Source organism: Tamandua tetradactyla, chromosome 18 (assembly GCF_023851605.1).
Source record: "Tamandua tetradactyla isolate mTamTet1 chromosome 18, mTamTet1.pri, whole genome shotgun sequence".
Taxonomy (NCBI): Eukaryota; Metazoa; Chordata; class Mammalia; order Pilosa; family Myrmecophagidae; genus Tamandua; species Tamandua tetradactyla.
Genome location: NC_135344.1, coordinates 24,425,787 through 24,451,466, shown reverse-complemented (window position 1 = coordinate 24,451,466; position 25,680 = coordinate 24,425,787). Strand labels below are relative to the sequence as shown.

Sequence of the window (25,680 nt, the reverse complement as noted above, 5' to 3'; positions counted from 1 at the left end):
GGACCTGAGAGGCAAGGGAGGGCAGGGTTTGGAGCATGGGTCCTACAGGCTGATTCTCCTGTCCACGTCCCAGCTCAGTGACGTTGGGCAAGTTACTCAGCCTTCTTGTGCCTCGGTTTCCCCATCTGTAAAATGGGGATGATAATAATGGAACTCGTCTCATAGGGTGCTGGTGGAAGGGAAATTAGTACATATAAAAATATCTATAAATATATCTCACTTAGAGAGTACCTAGACACTGTAAGTGCTATATAAGTGGTAGAGTGGTAGCTATTCCCATTGTTTCAGAGGGTTCTGAATATTATTCAAAGAGTTAATGCAGGTAGCGTGTTTAGGACCATGTCTGAAATGTGGTAGCATTCAATAAATAATAACTAAAAACCAGAGGCATCCCAGTCTTTGGATTTCGTTAGGTAAAAGTCAGAGAAGTTTAGATGAAAGCCTTTCAAAAGTAGAATTAAAAATAAAATCAGTAATAATCTAACTAAAGTCAGAGGAAACTGAAAAAGAATCACTCAGGAAGTTTAGACATTTACACTCAACTATTGTGTTGGTTTAAAGCTGTTGTGTACTCCAGAAAAGCCATGCTCTTTAATCCTCATTCAATATTGCTGGGTGGGATCTTTTTTATTGTTTCATTGTTAGATGTGACCCACCCAATTGTGGGTGGTACCTTTTGAATAGACGGTTTCCATGGAGATGTGCCTCCACCCATTCCAGGTAGGGTTGCTTACTGGAGCCCTTTAAAAAGGAACTATTTTGGAAAAAGCTTTAGCACCCAAGTACCAACGGACCCCACGTGGCCAGAGACCTTTGGAGATGCAGATGCTCCCGGGGAAGCCTTATGATATGAAGAGAGAAAGTTAATAAACTTTGCCATGAACCCTCCCAGCTAAGAGAGGTGTCCAAAAGCCAAAGGCCCCAGCAGATGCCAGTCACGTGCCTTCCTAGTTGAGAGAGGTGTTCCAGATGGCATCAGCCTCTCTTGAGTGAAAGTAACCTCTTTTTGGTGCCTTAATTTGGACATTTTTGCAGCCTTAAAACTGTGAACTTGCAACTTAATAAATTCCCTTTTTAAAAGCCATTCTGTTTCTGCTATATTGCATTCCAGCAGCTTTAACAAACTAAAACAAATACCCCCTCCTTGCTCCCACACCCCACAAGTATAGCATTTCTTTGAAGTTTGGAATTTTTAAGTACAAGTGAAGTTAGTACTTTACTGTACTTAATATCGAAGTTTATTTTACATTGTTTGTACTTTAAATACTTGATGCTCTAGAAAGATGCTCCATGTTTATCATATACATATGCTCTGGCACAGCCTGGAAGTTTTAATATTAATTACCCAGAAAAGGGGCTTATCATTTTCTTTGGGGGTTGCAGTTGCATTTATTTTGGTTTTTATAGGGATATGTGAGCTCTCCAACTATGACACTCCTTGTCTTCTTTTGCAAAAGAAGCAAGTGCAGAAACAAAAACTTTTTTTATCAGTGAACATGGGGCAGTATCTCTTGTATTTAGAATTTTGAAATAAGCACTACTGATCTCAAGCTATTTTGAAATCTTCAAGCAAATAATTCAGTTATCTGACTCAGTGAACTAATACCTGTCAGGACATCTGTGCGTCTCCTGTTTCACAGATAGCAATGTTTTATTATCAGGAATGAAGAGGGTCTGTTAGCAGCTGGAGAAGTGGGCAGGGTCGGACCGTGGGGAGCTTCCTATATGGTGCTGAAGAGTTTAGACTTTATCCTGTTGACAATGGCGTTACTTCCAGGCTTTTGCCATCACATAAAAGCTGAAATCAGGCATCATCTAAAGGGAAATACCCACTTGAATGAGGATGGATTTCTCATATGAAACCATGGAGGCCAGGAAGAAGTTTTCAAGTGCTGAAAGAAAAGGACTGTCAACTGCAAATTCTATCCCTACACTGTCCTTCAAGATTGAAGGGCAAATAAAAGACACTCTCAGATGAAGGAACACCAAGAGAATTTGTCACTAGCAGACCTATCCTTAAAGAATAAGTAAGGGAAGTTCTCCAAATAGAAAGGAGTTGTTACAGAAGGTCTGGAGTTTTGGGAAGGAAAAACAACAACAAATTCTGTAAAAATAGTGGTAAATACAGATTATATTTCTTCTTGTCAGTTTCTTAAATCATATTTGATTGTTTAAGCAAAAATTATAGCACCATGTAGTGCTTAGCATACATAGAAGAAAGTCTTAGGGTAATTATATTTTAAAAGTGGAAAGGATAAAAGGATCTAAAAGGAATAGGTTTCTATACTTTACTCAAAGTGATAAAATGTCAATACCAGTAGGCTGTGATAAGTTACATAGGCATATTATAATACCTATAGCAAACCCTAAGAAAATTACACAAATACACTCTAAGTAAATCAACTAAAGAGAGAATTAAAATAATAGCATAAATAGATTTGTGTTCATAACAGCTTTAATCATAATAACCCCAAACTGGAAACAAGACAGATGTCCTTTGACATGTGAATGGCTAAACAAACCAAGGTTCATTTATACTGTGAAATACTCCTTAGCAAAAAAATGAACAAACTGTTAGCTATGCAACAACTTGGGTGAACTCAAGGGAATTAGACTGAGTGAAAGGTTACATGCTGAATGATTGCATTTATACAACATTCTTGTAAAAACAAAATTATGGAGAAGAGACCAGTGATTGCCAGGAGTAAGGAACAAGGGGTGGTAGGTGGCTAAAAAATGACCCGTGGTGATGGACCAGATCTGTGCCTTGATTGTGATGCTTGGTTACATAAAACTACACACGATAAAGTTGTACAAGGCTACACACACACACACTCACACATGCATGTGTATGCAACCTCTGGGGATCTTAGCAATGTCAATTTCCTGGTTTTGATACTGTGCTATAGTTATTCAAGATGTTCCTGGAAGGAGAGGCTGAGTGAAGGGTACATTGGACCTCTCTGCTTCCGTTTTAGTTTTTTGCAACTTCTTGAATAATTGTTTCTAAGTAAAGAACTTTAAAGAGCTGTGTTTAGGCATAAGCGATGTTTTTAAATTTGAAATGATCTGAGGCTGTGGAAATGTATAGAACCCTATTTTACACACAATGTTAATTTGTTTTGTGAGCTTCCCTACTTGTAAACATGTCCTGCCATTGAACTTCCTGTGTTCTCTTGGTAAATATGATGCTATAGCATTTTTGGTGCAATAGTCATTGACTGTTCTATGAAGTTTGCTTGATTTTTTGCTAGAGGTATTTACGTACGGTAGGTGGGCAGGAACGAGATTGACTAATGCAATCACCATACTTTTGTCAACATCTCATGGCAAATCTTGGTGTACATAGAACTGCTCTTATTTCACGTGGTGACTGGCCCTCTGCTCCACGCTGGGACTGGAGAGTTCTGATGCGTGTCTTTAAAACAATGTGACTTAAAAAAAAAAAATAAAACAAGACTGCCTTGGTCTCCTCTTATGTGCCAGCTGTTTTGCATATATGATCTTATTTAGAACTTCACACTCATCCACTGAAAAGGTTTCTTCTCTTTAAAAACACGAACATGGAAAACGACTTATCTGAATAAATGCTGTCCTTTGAGTACTATTTCGGCAAAGGCTGTTCTCGCTCACAGCCATGCGGAAACTCTCTGGGGCTTGTTTTCTGAGTCTGTGACACATTCTTTGGACGGTGCTCAGTTGTGGGAAATGTTCACTGTTTAAAATTTAGATCTTGCTCTCTCTTCAAAAATAATTCAGCACAAATTGGAACAATGAGGTACTATTTCCCACTTATCCAATCAGAGAAATGTGTCGCTCATGCCAGCAAGATGCAGAGAACATGAGCCCTTTGCACTGCTAGGGCTCGTGTGGTTGGCACAACTCTTGTGGAGAGTGATTTGGCAATATATATGATGAAAGCTTTTAAAACTGTTCACACCTTTTAACGATTCTTTCCGCTGCTGGGCATATGCTCCGTATTTCTGATGCTTATTCAAAATGACGTCCACTGCAACTCATATCTAATGCAGGAAAATGGAAACCCCGTCCATTGCATACAGAAATATATTCCAGCCCCCAATAACTCTGATGTAAATGAACAGAAGTAAACTGTTATGGTTTGTTGCATGCATTTTTTGTTAAAACACATTGCCTCTCTTGAGGGTACAAAGGTTGTCTTGTTTATATTCGTATCTTCCAAAGAACCTAGCACATAGTAGATGTTCTTTTATACAATTTTTTATTTAATAAATACTTATATAGCGCTTACCATGAGCCAGAGTTATAGAGATAGTCATTTATTTTAAATTCTCAAAACAAACCTATGAAATAGGAACATCTTCCCCTTTCATATATTTTATAGATGGGGAAACTTTAGACAAAGAGGCCACGTACTATGCCAAAGTCACCAGCTGGGAAGAAATGGTGTAAGGCAAGGGAGTTAGGCCGTGTTGCCCAGCTCGAGGCTCCTGGCTGCTTCTCCAATAAGTCAACACACACTTTCCATGTGCCAGGACTTACCCAGTGCTTAGCACTAGGGGAGTTAAATAAATTGGAACCCAGGAACAAATCCATAAACCATCATCAAGTAAATGATGGTATATTCCCTTGAGGAAATATTATAAATGATTGAAATTACATTTTCAAAAATTAGATATTAGTCAGCATAAATGCTTACAACACTAAACAAAAATTGGGAAGCAATAGTGTGTATGATATGATGTGATTATGTATAACACCTTGTGTAGAGCAAAATGACTCGGAAGAAACACGTCCAGGTGTTCATGGGGGCTGCGATCAGAGCTGGATTTACCTGTGGTTCTTCTCTTACTGTTGCTCCGTTTCAATTTTCCTTTAATGAGCACATTGGTCCCCTTGTGTTACCACGACGAAGTATCCCAAGTTGGGTGGCTTGAAACCATGGAGACGTGTTCTCTCATGGTTCACACCAGAAGGCCAAGGTCAAGGTGTCAGCAGGCTGGTATTTTCTAGAGACCCCGAGGAAGACTGGTCCTCGCCTCGTCCTAGCTCCCGGCTCCACCGCCAACCCTTGTGCTTCTCGCTCATAGAGGCATCACCCCAATCTCTACCCGTCATCACGGGGCCCTCTCTCTTGGGTGTCTCCATGTCTCTGTCTAAAGTTTCTTCTTTTTGCAAAGACCCCAGTCATCTTTTTTTTTTTTTTTACTAATCTTAATTTTACTAATTATACCTGAATAAAAATCTTCTATTTCCAGATAAGGTCACATTCTGAGGATCTGGGTGGACATGATGGTGGGAGGGAGGCACTATTCAACCCAGTACAATGAATATCTATTTTCTTCTAGTTTTTTTATGTTAAAAATATAAATAATTAGGGTGGTGTGATGGTGGCTCAGTGGCAGAATTCTCACCTGCCATGCTGGAGACCCTGGTTCAATTCCTGGTGCCTGCCCATGCAAAAAAAAAATATATATATATATATATAAATTATAAAAATATGTATAATTTAAAAACCGAGGGGTGATCTAGGTCAGTTAAGTTAGGGAGAAGATTAAATTGGATCAAAATAACTGTGACTAATAGTGATATGTCTTAAGAACACACTTCAAACCCAGTTTCAGTCTCCTTGACCAAAGGGCAAAGAGAGAAATGAGACAAAATGAAGTTTCTGTGGCTGAGAAATTCCAAGCAGAGTTGAGAGGTTATTCTTATGCATTGTACAGATGTCCCTTTTTAGTTTATGGTGAGGTGGAGAGGCTGGAGGGAAGTACCTGAAACTGTTGAGCTGTGTTCCAGTAGCTTTGACTCTTAAAGAAGATTGTAAAACTATAGAGCTTTTACAATGTGATTGTGTGATTCTGAAAACCTTGTGTCTGAAGCTCCTTTTATCCAGGGTATGGACAGATGGGTAAAAAAAGAAAAAAAGGGATAAAAATGAATAAATAATAGGGGAGATAAAGGAAAAAATAAATTGGGCAAATTGAAATACTAGTGGTCAGTGGGAGGGAGGGGTAAGGGGTATCAAATGTACGAGTCTTTTTCTTTTTATTTCTTCTTCTGGGGTGATGCAAATTGTTCTAAAAATGATCGTGGTGCTGAATATACAACTACGTGATGGTATTGTGAACCATTGATTGTATACTGTGGATGGACTCTGTGTGTGAAAATTTCTCAATAAAAATATTTTTAAAAAACAAACAGAGAAAAAGTCCAGTTTCAGACCTAAAGCATCATGGTCTCTTGGGAATGAGCACTGGAACTGGAGTCCGGGTTAGCATCCTGGTTCCCCACCTACCCACTGTTTGGCTTGGGAAATCCACCTACCTCTCTAAGCTTCAGGCTTTACAACTGCAAAAAAGTTATAAAAATCATTAAGAAGATTAAATGACAATGGAAAGAAAAAGTATCATTATTTAGACCTTAGGCCTTCTAAGAGGCCGGGCATAATGATTTTAGTGGGAAAGGTGGACCCTATGCAACCCTTGTCCCCTCACTGTTCCCAGAGGCCATGGATTTTTATGCCCGATGTCTCAATAACCAAATTCCTGAGACACGAGGGTTTCAAAGAGAGAAAGTTTATTGCTAGGTGCGTAGTAGGAGAGCAGATGGCCTAGAAGCCCAAAATCAGTCTCCCCAAACTGCAGTAATTCTCATAGCTTTTTAGAGAAAAATATGGGCAGGGTTTACGATAATGAGCACAGTGGGCTCAGATGATGTGATTAGAGATGATTTAATTATCAAGCATGAACAGATAGATTACATGTTTAGTTCTCAGAGAACCTATGTAAGAAAATGGTGGAATGAGGAATGGGTGAATTGTAGGTTAAAGTCTAAGCTACTGTGCATGTCAGGCGGGCCCACTTTGGTTAGATCCAGTCTTGGTTATCAAGATAACTTTGGATTTGGGATGGGTTGGTTCTGGACTGACCCAAGACCCTTCATTAATAAACATTAGGGGCTGTCTTTAGTGATCACAGGTCTCTAAAGTCAAAAAACTGGATAACTGTGTACAAATGAAGGTTAGTCACAAGATTTTTACAATCACAGGGGCCGAGGATAAGGGCTGTACAACCATTCTCAGAGATCAAAGCAGCTGGATTACAATTTAGAGATCTCAGGCATTTCCCTCTGTCTACTCCAGTATACCAGAAAGCAAAAAAAAGGAATGTAATGATTCAGTAATCAAAATCATTCCTTAAATCCTAATTTCTGGGTTACATCACTAAGGCAGAATGGGATACAGAAGGGAAAGATCTTTCAAAGCATTGCCTATTCCCCTGGGGAGTGCAGGGTACAAGAACATCCCATCAAAGAGTCTTCGTTTGAAGGTGTAGCCAGCCTGAAAGGCTTTGCACGGTGAAGCAAGAGCAGTTGAGTTGGAGTAGAGGGTGAGGGAATGGGACTCAGAAGTGAGGGAATGAGTCTAGAATGGGGGCTCAGGGGGTGCGAGTCAGAGGAAGGTGGCAGCAGCCTTGGAGACCGTGGAGAAAAGTTCACCTGGACTGAAGGAGAGGGTGGTCTGTTGCTCAGGGTTGAGCTGTTTGTCCTGCAATGCTGTGACATGCCCTCCAAGACAATATACCCCACCCTGCCCCCACACCACAGAGGCCACTGCCACCACCACTCACTGGTTTCCTCAACCTTCAGTAAAGCGTCTGACATGTGAGTGCTTTGTGTGAGTAATATGTCAGGGAAGTATGGAGGAAAGGATATTGTATTCTCACCTGGGGTGTCCTGGAAGGAAGGAAACCCACAGAACATACCAGTGAACCTTACAGGGCATCACTGAGCCCCGTGGGAGATGGCACCCAGTGGACACAGCAAGGCACACCCTCCCCACTGCAGTGCTTTGGCAGCCCATCTAGTTCATTTGCATCTCAAAGTCCCAGGGTTTCTGCATTGCAAGAGAAAAGGACCAGCATGCAGCCTGCAATAAGAGGTCAATATATTCTGATTTACATTAAAGCACCATGTCTATAATAAATGCACCACCTCCCAGGGCTACTATTTTGATGGTAATAAAAATTATTTAAGTGAATAGACTCTTATCAGTTAATTTCCAAATCAGCCTTTGTTAGTTTTTGCCTTTCTTCCTATCTCTCCACTGGTTTGCTTGCTGACATTTTCTAACTCCGTTCACCATTCTCCTTCATCCTGCCCCTAAATTTAGCCTTCTATTTCGAGCAATACAGGGTATGTGCTAATCCTTTTCTATACTTTAAAGGATCCAGCAATATCTTTCAATACTTACTCCCTACCTTCTTTACCACCCCCTGTACGTTGCCTGCTAGTTCCTTCCTATTTTGTTAGATATGCAAAGTGATAGTTCCTATGCACAACCCATTCTTAGAAATGCTGTCCTCCCTACCAAATTACAACAAATGGGACCAGGAGGGTGAACACAAATCTAAATTGGTACAAGTGGATTCCCTCCTGAGAACGTGGAGCTGGTATGGTGGGACTGAGTAAATTATCTGTGAAGGATAGAAAGCTAACAAGAGGTAGGGTTAAAACTGTAACCAAGAAATTAGGATTTAAGGGACGATTTTGATTACTGAGTCATTACATACATACTCCTTTTTTGCTTTCTGGTATACTGGAGTAGTCAGAGGGAAATGCCTGAAATCTCTGAATTGTAATCCAGCTGCCTTGATCTCTGAGAATGATTGCATAGCCTCTATCTTCTGCCCCCATGATTATTAAAACCTTCACTTCTACCCATTTATCCAGTTTTTCAACTTTAGAGTCCTGTGATCACTAAAGACAGCCCCTAATGTTTATTAATGAAGGGTCTTATGTCAGTCCAGAACCAACCCACCCCAAGTCCAAAGTTATTTTGATAACTGAGACTGGATCTAATCAGAATCTAATTAGAATTCTTTGATTCTAATCAAAGAATCCACTGCCTTTGTCCTGTAACAAAACAATCATTGTAGTACAGCATCAAAGATGATATGCCAGGGAGGACGCAAAGGGAAAACAGGCAGACAGAAAGAAAAGAGAGAGAGGCAAACTGTGTAGAGTTGAGGCTCAGCTGTGTGTCCTCATTTCTCCACGATACATCCCCCTCTATATAACAGGCAGAAGTGGGTTTTAGTTAACTGCACCAAATAATCCTTGAGTAAGTCTCTCATGGTGGGTTCTCGAAGCCTAGAAAATCAATGGAGAAATATTAACCATATAAGGAGCTAACCCTATTTATTTTTCTTCTGGGAGTTGCCAGGAACAACTCTTCCTAAGATATGGCAGGGAATTTCCAGAAGATAAAAACTGACCAAGGATGGGACTAGCTGAGAAAAATGGAGCATTCCCAATAAAGCTGCAATTTGAGCATCATTTAGTGTTATGTTGGTTTAGGTTTGCTAGGGATAGTCTTTTAAGAGTAGCAAGTATACTATACTTACCAATGTATAACTGTTTCCTGCTTTATAAGATGCTCCTATGAAATGAAGAATTTAAATGTCAGCCAATCATTCTAACTTCCCACTTGGAAATGCCGTTATTGCCTCTATATTCCATGGCAACCTGGTGCCATCTTGAGACTCTTACTCTGACTTCCCTAGTTTGAGATCTCCCTGAAGGAGCAGTTGCTCTCTCAATAAATTGCTTCTTTGATAATATTGATGACTTTGTTTCTTCCAATGATGTCATCCATAAGAAGAGTGCAGAAAATTGGTTTAAACCATGCATCCAGGTTATACGCACTGTTCTGGGCCAGAGGAAGTATTTTCAGCCTTGTAAGACATAGAATCTCTGTTAGAACCACCCTAGTTTGTTGTTGCCATACAGAAGCAGCTAGAGACACACATAATGAATAGGAACGGGGCTGTTTTTCAATAAAACTTTATTTACAAAAACAGACAGTGGGCTGGATTGGACCCTTTGGTCATAGTTTGCTGATCCCTGGTTTAAAGAAGAATTTTAAAGCATTCCAAGAGTCCCCTCTTGACACAGCTGCCATCCTGACACTTGTGATAAATATGTTCTTGCTTCTCTCTATAGCTTCATTATCAGTGTATGGTTCCTAAATAGGATAGTTTAGTTTTGTTTGGTTTAGATTTGCTACAACAAGAATGCATGTTTTAAACTCTCAGGTATTGATCATGGCACACAGACGATGATCAATAAGTGTGGGAGAGAGGAATGGATAATAAAAGTAATCCAAAAGAAGACAAAGACAAGAAAAGAAAAAAGCATAGCTCAGGGAGAACAAATAGACAGGACTTGTTATGATGGCAGATTTAAACCAAATAGGTCAATAATTAAATTAGAACATATTGTGTCAGTTTGATGCTATTATGCACCCCAGAAAGTCATGCCCTTTCATTCTCATTCAATATTGCTGGCTTGGACCTTTTTGATTGTCTCCATGGAGATGTGACACACTCAATTGTGGGTGGTAACTTTTAATTAGATGGTTTCCAATGTCTCTACCCATTCAAGGTGGGGTTGCTTTTTTAGGGCCCTTTAAGAGGGAACCATTTTGGAAAAAGCTTTAGAGCCACCAGATTCAACAGAGTCCGCATGCCAGAGACCATTGGAGATGAAGAAAGAAAATACCCCCGGGGAAACCACTGAAGATTCCTGGAGAGAAAGTTAGTAGACATTGCCATGTGGCTTTCCAACTGAAAGAGAAACTTGGAACATCATGGGCCTTCTAAAACCAAGGTATCTTTCCCTGGATGCCTTAATTTGAACATTTTTATAGCCTTACCTTAATTTGAACATTTTCACAGCCTTAGAACTGTAAACTTGCAACTTAATAAATCCCCCTTTTTAAAAGCCATTCTGTTTCTATCGCATTCTGGCAGCTTACAGACTAAAACACATATCAACTACCCGAATTTAAAAAAAATTATCAGATTGGATTCAAAAAGTGAACTCTATGTTTTTCACTGGAGTCACTCCTCCCATATAAGGATACCAAAAGGTTGAAAAATAAAAGAATGAAAATGATTAGCTTTGTAAATAATGAAAAAAAAAGCCATGTTAATATCAAAGTAGAATTTAAGTTAAAAGTCATTGCTGGAGAAAATTCAGAATTGTTGTATCATTTTCAGTGAGTGAAATTTTCCATTCCCCAGGAAGATATAATAATTCTGATAACATGTCCTAATATGTATTAATACATATGTATTAAGCATATGTATTAATTTGCTTAATACATATGTATTAAGCAAAAATGTACAGAACTATAAAGAGAATTAGACAAATCCATTACCAAGTGAGAAATTTAATTATAACTATTATAAGAACTGATATACTAAGCTGCTTATAATCAGCACAAATATAAATTTAAACATTACTTTAAATTTAATATATATATGGAAAGCTGCACCCAACCCCACAGTCCCAGAATACATTTTCTTTACAAGCATAAATGATTATTTACAAAAACCGCTGATGAGACTAATCAGGAAAAAAAGTGTGGAAATACAGAAAACTAACATCAGGAATGTAAAAAAGGGGGCCTCACTGAGTCTCTGAGACATTTAAAAGATAATACTTGTTGAAACTTTATGCCAATTCATTTGGGATTATAGGTGAAATAAAGAAATATTAGAAAAACACAATTTGCAAAAACTGTCCAAAGAAGGAACAGAATATCTGAACCATCCTTTTTTAAAAAGCTGAATCTGAAACGTAAAATATTCCCACAAAGAAAACTCCAGATCCAGTTGGCTTTACCTGGTAATTCTACCAAACATTTAATTTAAATGTTAACTTGTAACACCAACCTTACATGAATCTCTTCCAGATAACAAAGTAAAGAAAACACTTCTACTTCATTTTATGAGCCTAGCATGTAATTTGATACCAAAACCTGACAAGACATTATGAGAAAGGATAATTTCGCTCATGAACATATATATATATAAATTTATTTCCTATATAAAATATTTACAGATAGAATCCAGCAACATGTAAAAAGATGATGCATAATGATCAAGTTATTTTTCCTCCAGGAAAACAAAATTTATTTAACATTCAAAAATGAACCATTATAATTCTCTACCTTAACAGAACAGAGGAGAAAATTGTATCATTACTTCAATGGGTGCAGAAAACGAATTGATTAAAATAAGTATCCAGTCATGGCTAAAAGAAAGCAAGCTTTTAGCAATGCAGAATAGACAGAAACTTCCCCAATCTGATGATGGGCAACACAAAAAAAACCTATAGCAGAGATCATAATTAGTAATTAAAGGTTGAAAATGCTCCCTTTAGATTTTGGGATTAGGCAAGTATTTTAGCTACCTCCTCTTGGAAGCAGGTACCAAGATATATTTAGAAATGCAGTAGATTTATTGGAGGCAATACCTATGAAAGATCAAGAGGAGAGGGAGCAGGCGTGAGCACAAATGTTGTGCATGACTTTTATAAGCAGAACTATAAAGCACTATTGAGAGAAATACATATACTTACACACACATACACTTACACATACATACACACACGTACACAAAGACCTAAATATATGGCAGGTAAACCATGTTCATAGATTGGTAGAATAAATATTGTGAAAATGTCACTTCTTTCCAATGATCTATAGATTCAGTGCAATGCCAATCAAAACCCCAATAGGTTTTTTCCCCCATTCTTTTATTTTGTGGAACTTGATAAACTAATTCTAAATTTTATAAGGAAATTCAAAGGATCAAGGACAGCCAAGTTATTCTTGAAGAATAAGGTGGGATGACATAGCTGACTAAATATAAAGACTTATTGTGAAGCTAAAGTAATTAGGCAGAATAATATAAGCCTGAACACATGGACTAACAGAAGAGAATGGAGACTCCAGATATAGACCCATGCACATATGAACATTTGATTTAGGACAGTGTTTGTACTTCAGTGCAGGAGGGAAAGTATGATATTTTCAATAAATAGTGCTGGGTAATTGGATATTCATATAAAGAAAGTGAACTTGATCCCATATCATATCATACGCAGAAATTAATAACAGGTTAATTATTAATCTAAATGCACAAGGTGAAGCAATAAAGTTGATAGAAGGTAACATTGCATGATACTCTCCTATTTTCAGGACATGAGAATAAAGACATACAAAACATTAAGCCAAAAGAAAAAGGTCAAGAAACTTCAGAAGGACTGTGAGAATGACACCACAAAGTGGAAGGATATGTCCTACATAAAACAAGAAGGGCTTGTATTTAGAATGTATAAAAAATTTCTACAATTCAATTTAAAAAAAAGATAATGAAGGAAAACATGGGCAAGAGATCGGAACACATACTTTTCAAAAGATGATATCCAAATAACTAAGAAACAAGCAAATGTATACAACCTCATTAAACCTAAAGGGAATGCAAACTAAAGCCATAATGTGAACCAACTATATATGCACCAGAAAGAGTAAGATTTGCACAACCCAAACCTAATCCATGAGGAAACATCAGACAACACAAATTGAGACATTCTACAAATAACTGACAATATTCTTCAAAAATGTCAACATCAATGAAAACAAAGGCTGAGGAACTCTTCCATTTTAAGAAAACTAAAGAGGTCTGAAAACTAAATGCAATGAGTGATTCTAGTTTCAAGTCCTTAATGGAAAAATTAAAATTGCTATAAAGGATGTTACTGAGACTGTTGGTGATTATTTGAATAAGATCTGAAATTAAATAATGGTATTGTCTCAATGTTAAAATCCTTAATTTTGGTTATTATACTGCGATTATGTAAATGAATGGCTTTTTTCTCAGGAAATAAACAATCGATAGGGTTTAAGGGGCATGATGTCTGTAACTTAATCTTAAGTGTTCAGAAAAAATATATTATATATAATAAACAAATACACGTAGAGATAGGGAATGATATAGCAAATGAGGCAAATGTTTCCCATTGATTGGAGACCCTGTTTTAGACTTTTGAAAATATACAAATTAGTATTATTTATGAAAACAATGCTGTGAAAGCCTATCCAGCTATACTAGTCTTCCCAGGTAGACTAAAAGAAGGAAGGCAGACTTACATCACTTCCTTAGCAATTTCCCACAGGCCTCTTCTTTGACTGGTTACCAACTACTTTTTTGAGACATTCCACTCGTCCAGAGGTCTCTCCCAACTTGGCTGTCTCTCTCTGAAATACAGAAAGCACTCAACAAACTTTGTCTAATGATAGTGAGACTTGTAAGCAATAAAAGAAGGTTGGGTTAATGAACCCCTTACAGAGATTATAGCAGATAGCAGTGTTCTGCTTCATAGATCTAATTTAATATATTTGAGGCACATTTTAAGACCGTTCATTTATCCTTAAAGGAAGTTTAGCCCTATGTCTGCTCAAAAGGCCGTGGTCCACATTAAAGAAATCATTCACACCTTTTTGCCCAGGAGCCTGTAATTTTCAAGTCACAGCCACAGCCATGTCCCTACGTGACTTTTACTGTCACAAATGCATGTTCCCATTTTCAACTGAAGCACAAGGAAATACAGTTCTGGATTATAGTTTAAACTAATGGGAAATCTATTGATTCTTAGTCTAGCACTAATTAGTAGGCAAGCCTATCTCTAATGTTTCTAAAATATTTTAGATATAAAAGGTTCACTATCATATTTTCTCTTACACCAAGGGAAAAAAATCCCAGAAGGCCAGTAGACAATGGTGTTCTTTTAATAATCCATAGCTTAAAATATATATGAGGTCATACATGCTTGTATTTGCCTAAATAAATCCTGGGAGGATATATCTGAAGCTAAGAAAAGTAATTAAAGGAAACCTGTGTGGAATGAAGAGAGAAAAACTGGACAGATGAGGGATCCAGAAAAGTTTTGCTGTATATCATCTTATATTTTTAATTTCATGAACTATGTGAATGTACTAACAAATTCAGAAAAAAAAAAATCCACAGCTATGTGGGTGGGCTCACCAAAGATGCAACCCAGACTTTGGAACTGTGTGACTGTGGTTTTCTGTCACTGAATACCTCGTCAGCCCCCAGCCATCAAGCAGGTCTTGTTAATACCAGGTGGCCAAGGATAAGGTGAAGTTTATGAGGTAAGTGCAAATAAAGGACACCTGTCCTTCTCCCTGTTCTTGCTTAGTCTTTTGGCTAAAGATAAACTTAGTACATTAAAACTGAAGTTTGTTCCTTGTGTCTGATGCCCCTTTTATCTAGGGTATCGACAGATGAGTAAAAAAATAAGGATAAAAATTAAATAAATAATAGGGGGGCAAAGGTTGAAATAAATTGGGTAGATGGAAATACTAGTGGTCAATGAGAGGGAGGGGTAAGGGGTATGGTATGTATGAGTTGTTTCTTTTTACTTTTTCTGGAATGATGAAAATGTTCTAAAAAATGATCACGGTGATGAATACACAACTATGTGTTGATATTGTGAGCCACTGATTGATTGTACACCATGTATGGAATGTATGCATGTGAAGATTTATCAATAATTTTTTTTTAAGTGAAATTTGTGTCACTGCTCAAAGGAGAGTCAGGATCAAACAAAACCTCTGCACTCATTAAGCAATAACTCACCATTTCCCTTCCCCTCAAGATCTCTGGTAACCTCTAACCTACTTTCTGACTCTATAATTTTGCCTATTCTAGATATTTCATATAAGTGGAATGATATAATATCTGTTCTTTTGTATCTGTCTTATTTCACTAAGCACAAAGTTCTCAAGGTTCATCCATGTGGTAAGATGTTCAGAACTCCATTCCTTTTATGAGTGAATAATATTCTAGTCTATATATATATACCACAATTTGCTAATCCATTCGTCTATTAATGGACACTTGAGTTTTTTCCACCTTTGTGCTATTATGAATAATGCTGCTTTGAACATTAGTATATAAGTTTTTGTGTGGACATGTGTTTTATTTCTCTTGAACATACCTAGGCGTGGAATTTCTAGGCCATATGGTAATTCTATATTTAACTTTTGAGTTATGTTTTAAAAGGAAAATTGTTCCTTATGTTTTAAAATGAAAAATTTTCTATCTTACCCATGGGAACTACATTCCTATAAAACAAATGAGGGCCAGTGTGTCAGTTTGAATCCAATGTGTACCCCAGGAAAGCCAAGTTCTTTAATACTCATTCAGTATTGCTGGGTAGGATCTTTTTGATTGTTTCCATGGAGATGTGACCCACCCAATTGTGGGTGGTAACTGTTGATTAGATGGTTTCCATGGTGATATGTCTCCAACCCTTCAAGGTGGGGTTGCTTACTGGAATTCTTTATGAGGGAACACAGCCAGAGACCTTTGGAGATGAAGAAGGAAAACACCCCCAGGGAAGTTTCATGAAACAAGAAGCCGGGAGAGAAAGCTAGCAGATTTCACCATGCGCCCTTCCAGTTGAGAGGGAAACCCTGAACTTCATCAGCCTTTCTTGACTAAAGGTAATCTATTCTTGGTGCATTGATTTGGACATTTTCATAGCCTTGCCTTAATTTGGACATTTGCATGGCCTTAGAACTGAAGACTTGCAATTTAATAAATTCCCCTTTTTAAAAGCCTTTCGGTTTCTGGTATAGTGCATTCTGGCAGCTTGCAAACTAGAAAAGCCAGCACCTGTCTTTGGGTAATATAGTCCTGCAGTTCATTTCCACCCTCTTAACTGCCATGCTCCACCACAGCTAATAAACACCTGACCTAGTCTGGATCTTCTGTAAGATTAGAACAGAGATATTGGCTGATATGAGAGGTATAAAGTTCTCAGAGAGTTTGAATGCTAGCTTTACACAGAGAAGCAGAGGAAAATATGAGAGAGAAAGAAAGAAGAGAGAGCAAGGAAGAGAGGGAGGTGAAAAGATTCACAGAAATCAGAAAAAGTAAGAATTCATGCAGCCAGACAGAGAGAACAAGAGAAAATAAACCCCAGATAGACAAAGATTGGTTTTCCATTTTCTGATTGCAGTTCCTTGAGAGGCCCAATAAACATTGTGTTCTTGGCCCTGTGAGACAACTCATGTAATTTATAACAAGTTCATGATTCATCTGCCTAAGCTGCTTTGAGCACATACATATTAATGGCAAACAAAAGAGACTTCACTAAGAAATGGGTATCAGAAGTGGGGTTGCAAGTAACAAACTCTTAGAGAAAATAAGGAATTGAGTTAAAACAGGATGGTAGAACAGGATGGATTTCCCTGTCCAGGGAAGCTGGTAGTCCAAGTCACATGATAGTATAGCAATGGATTAGGCTGTCACTTTCTGTCATTATGACTTTGATGCTAAGACTCTAGGGCATTGGTAGGCCTATGAAAACTATCAGAGTGATTGGTTACTTCTCGAAGCCTGGAGCAAAATGCAGAAGGAGCAAATTCCATTCCAGAGCTGGAAGCACATAGGAAAAATTGGGACAATCATGTAACTCTGATACAGGCAATTCTTTTTACCTGTAACCAATGATCTGAAATTACCTAGAGGTAGACTAGTTATCTCTCTTCTCCACAGAACAAGAGCAACCAGGTTTTCTGCTGCACATTAGATTAAAGATAAATTTGATGTGTGGTTTAGGGGAGAGTGAGATCTTGACACATGAAGATGACTGAATCAGGAAGGCTTAATTGGAATTAAAAAGGTACTCTTCACAAGTCTAAGTTGCTTGTTTTGGGACTCTCTTCTGTTATGCCCAAAGCTTTCAGCAAAGACTCATGGAAAAGTTCTGGTGCTCTGAACTGCAGGGAATTATGGCAAGTACCCTTTCTAAGGTCAGAGTGGTGGTAACAGCAGTGTCCAACTAGGGAGGACAGCTGGTCCCTTACAGCAATGACCTCAATGGACCTCATCTGCATCACAGGTCAAGAAGTGAAGCGTTTGACTGACAGAACTTGTTCTTGAGCTCATTTGAGACAGTACTCTTGGTGACCCTCAAAAATAATATTTGCTCTCTAAGCCCAATTTGCAAGTGAAACGATTACCCTCCCTCCTATGTGGGATATGATGACATACAGGGATGAATCTGGCCCTGGCACCAGGGATCAACAATGCCATTCTGACCAAAAGGGGAAAAGAAATGTAACAAATAGGGTATCAGGGGCTAAGAGAGTTCAAATAGTATCGAGAGGCTATACTGGAGGTCACTCTTATGCAAGCTTCAGGTAGACATTGCTATTACTATAACTTGCCAAACCCCAACCAAAACCATTCCAGCCAATCCTAAAGAATGCCCAGGGCATTATGTAAGATTCTACAAAGGTTCCATGTACTAGGGTAACTTCCCAGAAACCTACAACCTCCAGATGTGTCCCTGGACCAGATAAGTCCTGAAATGCAAAGAGGCCAGCCTCTCCATAACATCAACTAGTTCCATCCTCTTATCCCATATTATTGACAGACCCTTCCAACCTGAAAAAGTTAGAATGGGCATAGCCCAAATACCCCTAAGGAGTGAGAGATCAAAGGTGATGATGGAATTACACAGACAAGGCTGGGTTTAACAAATGAGTATGATTGCTGAATCATTAAATTGATATTTCTTTTAGTCTCCAATATCTTAGAGCACTAAAAATAAAAACCTAAAATTGTAGAATTGTAACCCATACCAAACTCTGAAATTTGTTCTACAACTAACTGTTGCGAAGTGCTTTGAAATTTATTGCTTTCTTGTATATATGTTATTTTTCACAAAAAAGAAAAAAAGAGAAGGAAGAGTATAATGGAGAAGGTAGGATTTAACAAGTGAATATGACTGCTGAGTCAATATATTGATATTTCTTTTGGTCTCCAGTGTCTGGGAGCAACTAGAAGAAGAAGAAAAAAAGAAAAACCCATACCAAACTTTAAAATCTACTTGTTTAAATGTACTTGGAAATTTATTGCTTTTTTATACATGTTATTTTTCATGATAAAACAAAACAAAAACCCAGGTTAAAAATAAATAAATAATTAAAAATAACAATATTGGGTAGAGGCATTTCTAAAAGGGACTAAGCTGCTATTTGAGGAAGTGGGTGTTCAAAATCGTGATAGTTTGGGCAATAACAGGAATAATTATCATTATCAGCTAGTGAAAACTGGAAGGACCTAATGAGGTATGTGAAGGATTCCTTCTTTCTTTTAATTCCTTCTTCCCCTGCAAGTGCATTAAGGGAGAGGAGGAGCAGGAGCGAGTCTTATGGGTGCAGCCTCCACTCCGAAACAAGATGGGTAACGCTGGAGAGGCAGGGGAGAGGCGCTCAAGGCTGGCAGTCGAAAGATCTGGATTTTATTCCTTAATGCTACACCAGGCCTATGTCGTAACAACTTCCCTGTGGCTCATTGTCCTCCCTGGCAAAGAGAGAGGATGATATAAAATCCGGTGATCTGTAGCTAGATGTCAGAGAAGCATCCTCAAATAAGAAAGTATTTTAGAAGCTGAGTTTACTTCGGAAGTTTGATAACAAAACATAAAAGGCTCTGATTGGTGCTGTTTAAATATTTGTTCCAGAGCTGATATTTACATTTAAGGGAAATGAATTGATAAACATTATTTATGATTAACTCTGAAGCCCAGGTGAAGGCAGATAATACACTGAACTAGAAGGCAAATAAATCAGACTGGTCATGAGTAAAAGAAAGCTCTTGCTCTCAGCTCTTCCTCTTATTCATTAATTCTATCTCCATCTTGTTTGTACATTTTCTTGTGGATTTTAAAAACTATTCTCAATGCCTTTAAAGGTTTTACAATCTCAGGGAATAATGCACTCAAGTCAACTACATAATAAACAGTAAGCACCAGTCGCCCCCCAGTGAAAAGCTAATGGTCTCAGAGAATAGACTACACATAGCAGCTAATAGTCTCCAGCTAATGGTCAATTCACTTTCAGCCATAAGGACCAGGGCAAATGACCTAATAATGTTTAAAGAACAAAGGGTACAATAAATGGACTGCAAAGCACCACTTTCGTTATAAACAGCCCTCTCAGGGTTGAAATTTCAAATTGCTAACGGCCGAATATTGGACAAGTGGGGATTTTTCCTACTAAGGGACCAGAGAAGGTGACAAAGGATAATGGCTTTCACAAGGAGAGGGCTGGAAGCTGGGAAAATTAAATCCTTGGCTCCACGGCAAGATTTTAGCTATGAAAACAGTTATGGTCAGAAAATCGTCTAGCTTTCTGTGCATCAGTGTGGGAAGTAGCTTTCTGATTGCTTTTTTGTTTGCTTTAATGGTATGTTGAGGCCAGGATCAGATATACTTCTGGAACCAAAAGTCCTGGGTAAATTAAACAAAATCCATAAACCTTCCAGGGAAGATTCCAGTAAAAGTAACTTTTTTTTTTTTTTGCATTTTGATCCTGTGGATACTTCTGAAATGCTACTTGGTGCATCATGGTAAATAGCCAAAACTAATTTAATGTTGTATGAATTGATTAAATCCCATATCAAAGAGAGTCTTTTTAAAAACTGAATAACTAGAATGGAAAAATCAAAGCATCATGGAAATATGGAGACAGAAATGACTGCAAGATCATTTTATGGACAAAAGAATTGAAACCCAAACTTTGCCCTGCGATTCCAAGACCCCCTTTTTGAATTAGTAATTTCCACCTTTATACTGATTATTCCCATCATCAGACAAGCATACTGTAATCTCTCTGATCTTAGGGGAAAAAATCCTCCCTTTACCCTATGCCCCCCTCCACCTCGGTCTCACATTCCTGCTCTCCTTTATATTAATATTACCCCAAAGACTTGCTCTGCTGTGTCCTGATTTCCTCTCCTCCCATTCTCTCTTCCACTTAGAGACTTGGCCCCCAAACTCTACCAAAATTGCTCTCATCAAATCCATGGGCAACCCTCAGTCCTCATCTTCTTGACAAATCAGGAGTATTTCAACCATTTGATTACTCTCTTCTTCTTGAACTACTTTTCCAATTGGCTAGCCTGCTGCAGAGACAGCTAGATTTCCACCCAAAACTCATGCCTCCCTTTCCATAAAGAAGAGCTGTTTCTGAGATGCAGCTGTCCATATAGACACCACGTTTCAGAGACCCTTTTACACCCTAGTAGGAGCATGGGCTGGTTCTTACAGTGGAATTAGAGCTGAAGTAAAACACCTGTTCTCCATCTGGCTGCAGATGGGTACCCAGGGTGACCTTGGAAGCTATGTGTCACAGGTGATGAAGTCTCTCTCTGTTAGCCTGGGACCCGGAATGACCATGTGGCGCAAGAGGCCCCTGATACCAATTAGGAACACAGCTTTGGATTTTATGTGGGTGAGACACAGTAGTTTGAGGCACAAACATTTTTGTGTGAAGCTTCTATCTCACTGGGCAGTCCTCCCCAATTTGCTTTATTGCTCTTCCTCCAGAACGCTAAATGTTGGAGTGCTCCAGAGCTCAGTCCACAACTCTCTTCTCTTCTTCATCTCCGCTCACTCCCCTTGATGATCTCATCAAATCCCAGGACTTTAGATACCACCTCAAAACTGATAGCTCCCAGCTTGAAACCTCAAACCCTGGTTTTCCCCTCCAACTCCAGTCTCACACATCCAATTACATCCTGGATGTTTCCACTTGGATTTACCACGTCCAACATTTAACTCTTGATTCTACTCCTCCAAATCTGTTCCTTCTCCAGTGTGCCCATTTTAGCAAATGGCACATTTTGTTCAGTTAAGCCCCAACTTAGGAATTTTCCTTGACTCCCTCTTCTTGCACATTCCCCTTTTTAATTCATTGGTAAAACTTGTCCATTCAAGCATCAAACTGTGTCCCATCTTTATCCACTTATCACCACGTTCACCCACTCACCCTGGTCTAAACCACCACCATCTTTCCCCTAAACTTCTACAGGTGCCTCTGACTGGCCTCCTTGCTTATATTCTCCGCAACATCTATTCTTCTAAAAGTAGCCACATGAAAATAAGTCAGGTCATGTTGATTTCCTGTGAAAAACCCTCTCCTCGTTTTTTATCCCATATAAAATAACATCTAGAATTTGTTGCTATGGTCTGTAAGATCCTACATGATCTGGCCCTTACATCCCTTACCAGCCCACCTGTCCCACTCCCACCACTAACTCCTGATTATTTCCTATTGATTTGTCATTTTTTGGTGCCAATTCCATACTATTCTACTATAGTGTAACTTCACAATGTATTTTGTCATCTGTCCTGGCTGGTCTTCCTCTATACTCTTTCCTAAACACTTATTTGACATTGTTATTTGTTTATTCTTCTAAATTATAGAATTGGTTTATACAATTTCCCCCTAAGTCCCATAAGAATTTCATTTAGAATTGCTTTGAACCTATACAATGATTTTTAAAAGATTGCTATAGTTACAATACTTAGCATCGTGTGTAGTCTAATGCCTAATTTAGGGTACATCTCTCCCTGGATTCTTCAGTGTGGGCTGAAGGCTGGCCTTCCAATTCTTGTAGGTTTTGAGGCACCACACAAACATTTGGCAAGAATGGTAAGTGCGGAGTGACACATCAGACCAGGGATTGAACTGGAAAATATTTAAAGTCCCTTCTGCCCAGAGATTATTTGATTCCCTGATTCTCTTATGGTAACTCAATGTTTTCTATGTTTAATAGTTTTTGGAAATAGGGAAATTTAAAGCATACCCCAAACAAGATAATTGGATTTTTAAAATTTCACTGTTTCTTCTTAGACTTGATCAGAGACAGAATACAGTGTTTCACTTCTGAGCATCTGATGAACTTCAAACCTACAGCGCAGAATCAGAGTTTGATGTCCAGGACTTCTGCCTACCCAGACCAGGCCTCAACAAGTGCCTTGAGAGGTCAGGAGAACATGGGGAGTGTTCACGCGATGCTTCCCTTTTCTGTTCTTCTCTGGGCGTCTGCTTTATTGGTAAATCGATGTTATCAGTCTACATGTCAGGCAACACCTAAGATATATGTAACAATCCAGAAAACCTACTGATTGAATTCCAAGTGGTCATTCTGATTTGTCCATCTTAGGTCAGCAATCCACTTCTGGGCCAATCAGCCATGACAAGGGAGACCATGGTTGGTAGGGGTTCATTCTGTGACCTCCAGTATCACAGCAGGGGGAAAGGTCTTTTAATTCCTTCAAGCATGCCTCCTAGTTTGAGAAGTCTGCTAGCCTTGTAAGTAGAAATATCAGGTAGATAGTTGGGTGTGAGTCTGGTGCTTTCAGGAGAGGGAGCTATAAGTTTGAGAACAATCCATTTATATATATATATATACACATACCCCTGAGGCTAGAAGAAATCACTTAGACAGGAAGTGTAGATATAAAGGAGGAGAAGGATGAAGACAAAAGCCTTTAAGAACGTCAGTATTTAGAAGTTGGAGAGCTGAGGAGGAGCCCTGCAAGGGAAGGGGCCAGTGGAAGATGGAAGGAAGAATCACAGATCCTAAAGAAGAAAGTATTTTGAGACTGGAGAAGAAGTCAATGGTGCTGAAAAATCTATTGTAAGGCAAAGACTGAGTACTGCCTTTGACAAAGTGTCACCAGATGACATGATGATGACCATAAGTGCCATTTCAGTAAAATGACACAAGTGCAGGAGGGAAGGTGGGGTGTGCAGATACAAACCAGGCAGCAGATATGAGGTGGTTCTTTTCAAGCTGCATCAGCCTATCTATGAAGTATTTGGCAATGCTAATGCTATCTGACCAAGGGCATGGGGGGCCGAGGTGAGGGTCAATTGAGGAACAAGGAGAAAGTGTGAAATAACTATCACAGAAAGTAAGGAAGAGAGTGTTTTAGGGGATCCCAGGAGGATTGCCAGGCAGTCCTCGGGGCTACTTGAGAATTGAAGTCACAATTTTTAAAGAAATCTGGTCATCTTGGTTTATATGCCTTTTTAAAAAAAATGTGTTTATCTGGTTAGGTGTAGGGGCAGAGTCAAGGAAAGTTGGGTTGATTAGCATTAAGTTTTTCCTAGGTGTATCAGTTAAATGTTTTCAATTGCAAGTAACAGAAAACCTCTTACAAACCAACTTAAACAATAAGAAAATGAATTATTTAATTCAAAGGGAAGTTCAAAGACAGGACAAGCTCCAGGGTTGACTTATTCAGTGGCTCAATGATACCCTCAAGGACCTAGGTTCTTTTTCCCTCTGCTCTGCTGTCCACAGAATTTACTTCTTCCTATGGGGTGTGCCAGGCTCATGCAGGCTGATGTGATATGACAGCTCATGACACTTAGGTCTACCTGCTTCCTCATTCATGTGTGACAGGAGAGAAAAAATCACAGCTTTTTTTCTGACCAGAGAACACAGGGCTTTTTCTTCAGATCCCAGTAATTACCATGGGGATGCAATGTACTGGTTTGCTTAAATCAGGTTTCCTGAAATTGACATTGGTGATTGATTTAGACCAGTGATTATCAAGGAGTGCTCTTTTGGACTAGCAGCACATTAGCATCACTTGGGAACTTGTTTATAAGGCAAATATTTGGGCCCCATTCTAGACCTATTCAATCCGAAATTCTAGGCATGGATTCCTTTGCAATCTGTATTTTAACAAGCTCTCCTGGCAATATGGAGGACAACAAAGTTTGAGAACTACTTGTGTAGAATATTATTCTACTTCTGTAGAATAATATGATGAACTTCATGCACAAAATGAGAGTTCTGTTAGAAAAGAACAGAAATAAAATAGTGGGAATAGACTATGGGTACGCAACCTACAGTGTCTATCCTATCAGGTTAATACCTCAGGGTGAGAGAATAGCAGAGTTAAGAATTTTGCTAGGGAGAGATTTTAGGAATAGACTCTGAAATTTAAATTTGGTGAGAAAGAAAATGAGGACATAAAGGAATGATGGATTGTAGAAAAGTGTGGGTTTAGTTGATAAAAAATCTTGGTATGGTTGGAGAACAGAAGTAAGCTAACAGGATAAGAGGGGTGATGGCCATGTGAGTGTGGCTCTAGCTACAGGTAACACTGAGGACACATTTGTTGTGATGTGTGTCCAGTCAACAAATGAGTGTGGCAGGGATACTAAGGCAGACCTGTGCCCTGGATGTGGACTCCTCAGAAGGTTGACTTGGGCTCCAGAACTTCCTTGCTCAGACTGCACGGCAAGCTAAGGATCTTCCACTCAACCCTTTCTCTCATTGTCCCTCACTTATGGCTAGACTTGTATCATAGTCAGAGAGCTCTCCCTCTGACTTATCCATCAACCTCCCTGTTTTTTCTCACACAGGCACTTTCCCGATTAAACACCTTGCACATTAATCTCATCTTGGCACCTGCTTCTTAGAGGACCTAGCCTACCATGGAAGGCGATGGTTCTTGAGTAGAGTTTGAAAATGAGATAATGTGCCAGGTACTGTGCTATATGTTAAGGTTAAGCAATAAATGAGCATGGAGTGCCTGTAGGAGTGCCAGTGAGGGATCAAGGTGCATGCTGATAGTGCCAGCGCAGCTGAGTAGTGATGTGATAGGGACCAGCCCAGGAAAGTCCCAGCAGCAGCCCTGGAGTTGATTTGGGCCTTCCTGGGGGCAGTAGGGAAGGTGCTAATATAGTAGTTTTGGTGGGTATCCTATCATTCCTGTCAGTCAAGTTGTTAAGTGGCTCTTTGGCTCCCCTACAAACACGAGGGTGATTTCAGCTCAAACACTAACCTGAACTGGAATAGCCTCAATGGACGCTGTTGCCTCTCCGAGGCATTATAAGACCATTTCTATTATCATTTCCCTTCACTGTGGTCACCAGCAGAAAAACGGATGATTTCATGGGCATTGAGAAAAGGAGCAAATCGTTTAAAAAGGTCTGGTTTTGAA

At 38.9% G+C, this 25,680-nt stretch overlaps 1 long non-coding RNA gene across 1 annotated transcript; it reads right to left on the bottom strand.

Moving 5' to 3' along the window:
• Window positions 1–5,390: 5,390 nt before the first annotated feature.
• On the bottom strand, window positions 5,391–16,073 carry LOC143662029 (uncharacterized). Its single transcript, XR_013165103.1, has 5 exons — window positions 15,963–16,073; window positions 13,982–14,089; window positions 9,387–9,421; window positions 6,307–6,330; window positions 5,391–5,429 (listed from the first exon to the last, which is right to left on the bottom strand). It is a non-coding gene; the product is annotated as an uncharacterized LOC143662029 (long non-coding RNA).
• Window positions 16,074–25,680: the final 9,607 nt, after the last annotated feature.